The sequence below is a fragment of the Saccostrea cucullata genome, unplaced genomic scaffold (genome assembly GCF_032062105.1).
Source record: "Saccostrea cucullata isolate Sc308-1 unplaced genomic scaffold, CSIRO_AGI_Scuc_v1 ctg6090, whole genome shotgun sequence".
Lineage (NCBI taxonomy): Eukaryota > Metazoa > Mollusca > Bivalvia > Ostreida > Ostreidae > Saccostrea > Saccostrea cuccullata.
In genome coordinates this window covers 8653-12150 of record NW_026932291.1, presented here as the reverse complement: position 1 = coordinate 12150, position 3498 = coordinate 8653, and the positions used below count along the sequence as shown (strand labels likewise).

At 33.4% G+C, this 3498-nt stretch overlaps 1 long non-coding RNA gene across 1 annotated transcript; it reads left to right on the top strand.

Moving 5' to 3' along the window:
* Positions 1–215: 215 nt before the first annotated feature.
* On the top strand, positions 216–2888 carry LOC134234776 (uncharacterized). The gene is made up of 3 exons (XR_009985259.1): positions 216–445; positions 867–943; positions 2238–2888. It is a non-coding gene; the product is annotated as an uncharacterized LOC134234776 (long non-coding RNA).
* Positions 2889–3498: the final 610 nt, after the last annotated feature.

Below are 3498 nucleotides of genomic sequence, written 5' to 3'. Positions count from 1 at the left end.
ATGAAATTGCAACACTGCGGGGGCAGAAGAACAATGTGATTTCAGCAATTTTTCAAACATTTCAAGCAGTGATGGCCCAATTAATTCATTTAGAAGAATACACTAAGGATCTGTCAAACCATTTGCGTTTACTTAAATCTCTGAACATACCCTAGCTGGGTTGTATGGAAAATGTTATGATGTACCAGAGGCGATCGTTTTGCTGCATTCTGTAGGCCTATAGAAATGGTATTTTTTTCTATTGACACTACTAGCACATTAAAATTATAAGTATGTCAAAGACAATTAAGGATTAAAATGGCAAAGAATTAAGTCAAAGTGCTGCCGTGTTACACCGTCCCGATCAAAAGGAAGAAAGCAAAAGCAGACCGATGGGCTACCCCTACCTTTGTAAAGAATACTGGTTGAAAATGAGGGAGACAATATACCAGTTCAGTTGGATCAGGTAGGACAAAGAATTTCAGTTGGAAGTTAAAATAATGAATGTATGAGTTTGGAACAAGGAGTATGACAGTGGTTTTAAAAGAGGAAATAGGTATATTTTAATACATGCAAGGACAATTTAGCTGATCACACAAATATTTCATCACCATAATAACATAAAGATTTATACAAAATTAAATTGAGTGCCTATAAATTCTTCAAATTGATGATATTTTGAAAATCAAGAACATTGATAAAAAATCATAAAAATATACTGCCACTCATAAAGTTTATACTGAAAATTTTAGCATGTACATGCTCTAGACAGCATATGATTGCTAGTACACCTGGTGTATTATAGAGGTTTTAAACATCTCACATATATTTTATAATTCCTCTCTTGAATTATAAATTATTTACAATTGATTAAAGCTTTCTTATAGCAACAGTTGTCCATGTGCTGCAGTATTTATTGGATCCAACCAAATCAGAAGAGAAAACCCTGAAGCAAATTCATATGGTAAAGTGTAGGGCTAGAAAATTAATAATTATATTTTTCACTGGTCACTTAGGCTATCACCTTGATTTTTTAATTACTCAATACTCTTATCATCCAACTGGGCCAGTTGATTTTAAAAGAACTGGCCAAAATGCATAACTATAATTTATAGTACATGTAATACCTGTTTATATTACATGTATTATGATACTTTGTAATAGTGCAACATACATGTAACAAAACAAACCATAAGTCTCTGTTGAGACTGTAGCTCTATTGGTTTGTACTTATTACAAACAGAAAAAGGAAGAAAAAAGTAGCAGTTGGGTCTAGAATAATGATTTTTGATAAAGCCTCTTTTTGTGGCAAGATTGCAATAAAACCACAACTGTAGGAGCTGCTTTTATAAAATTTTACAAAATTTTCAGACAAAATCATTCATCAATATGAAAAAAAACAAAAACAACAATTGTTTCTCTGTGTAGTCTATTTGCATGCCACATTATATCATAATCAGACTAAAACTGTATTTAAAATAGCCTTTTGAAAGTATTTCACAGAAATTTCTATTTTTTATTAACCATGGCAACACTGTTCATCAAAATTAAAAAAAACCCATACATTATCTTCTAATTTGTAATTTAACCGTTTACAAAGGTCACATGTCATGACATAAGATATATTGGGATTGTGGTAGGTAAACATGGTTACGTCAAAGTAAAGATTTTTTTTCAAGAAAGGTCAGTAATCAAATTTATTCTAAAAGCACTGGGGCACTTTTTTCATGATGCAGTACAAGATCAATGAAGTACTTAAAGTGGTTTGTTTTCCGACAACATATTTATTCATCCTATCATTACGATTGATTGAATGTATATATTGTTTATTGCTTTCTCGAGAATTTTTCACTCATATGGAGACGTCACCATTTGCTGGTGAAGGGCTTCAAATTTAGACCTATATACTGGGCACTCAGGGCCATTGAGCGGTGAGGGTTCTTTATCGTGCCAGCGCCTACCGTGACACGGGACCTACGTTTTTAAGGTCATATCCGAAAGACCTTTGACTGTCACTTCTGATGCCGAGTGCTTGGTGAAGGAACAATCACTACCTATTTTTTATTACTTCTTAGGTTTGACGTGGCACCGGGAACGAGAATCAAACCCGGACCTCCCGATCACGAAGGGAATGCTCTACCACTAGGCTACTGTTAACGGTCCTATTATGAAAAGTACACTTAATAATTAGTCTTAGAATAAATTACTACCTTCATCTAAAGTAAATTGCTTATGGTGCATTTTAATTCATATTATAGGTAATACAGAGTTTTCTAAGAGAGGAGGATCACAGGAGTGGAACTGTTTCATTTACCCAACACCTTGAGCTGACTGATCAAGGGAAATATGAAGCAGTTTACAGATGAAAGTTCTGCTGGAAGCACAGAGATTAATACTGAACAATACATGTTTAACCTCTGTCCGGACTCATCATAACAGACAGTATTTTCAAAATGTTGCAATCACGAAAAACTTCTGGGAGTTGGAAATCAGTCTTACAGAAATTGAAGATCAAGTAGGAACACTGCAGCAAATTTATATGCTACAAAATGTGAAAGCATTAGAGAGTCTCAAAATTTATTGATACAAACAGTCAAATCAGGTAGAGTTGATGATGGAATCCAGAGTGAGCCAACAGGAGAAAGCATGGGTTTGGCACTGGAGAGCAGAAGAAAGCAATACAATTCTCCAAGAAAGAAAAGGACTACGGTACTTGTGCATGATATGCAAAGAATGTGACAGAACAGGAAAATGCCCCAATAGTGTCTCATTGGCAGATGAGCTGAAGAAAGTAACTGATAAAAATGGTGAAAGACTTTTTAAGAAAGACAAATGGCTAAATATTTCACAAGTAAGGGGATATATTGCCTCATACATGTATATTTGTCAATAAAATCTAAGAATGTCTCTGTACCTCCCTCTGTAAAAAATCAATTGTTGTCTGAAAGGTGTTTTGAAGATGTTTGTATTGATGAGGATGAAAAACTTGCAGAGATTGTTTCTGCTTTAGACTCGAATGAATATGAAGATCAGATGACTTGTGTGGTTTACATCTGTAAATATACAGTAAGTTTATAACATGCATAATCACATATTTTGAAAGAGGGGAATCGAGGATTCAGAAAAAAAATATTGATATGTGGAAATTTTGATTTTATTTTGTAGTTGTTGAAGTGTTGAGTAGTAATTAAGCATAAAAATTTTATATTTCATGATAGTCATAAATTTGTGGGTCTCTCCATGCCCCAAATACATTGAAAATTAACCCCCCCTCCCCACACACACACACAAATTAGAACCTTGGAAATTAAAGGTTCCAATATACTGAACCATGGAATTGATTTTGACATTCTTACATTATGATCAAAAGTTTCATGATCATTAAAATGTTAGAATTCTGATTGTTACAGTATTTTCAGTTTGATGGGATATCAAAATAAGTTATTTTAAATTTATAAACTCTGTTGCCTACATCACAATATGACTTCTATCAAAGAATGTATGAATCATTATAAAAGT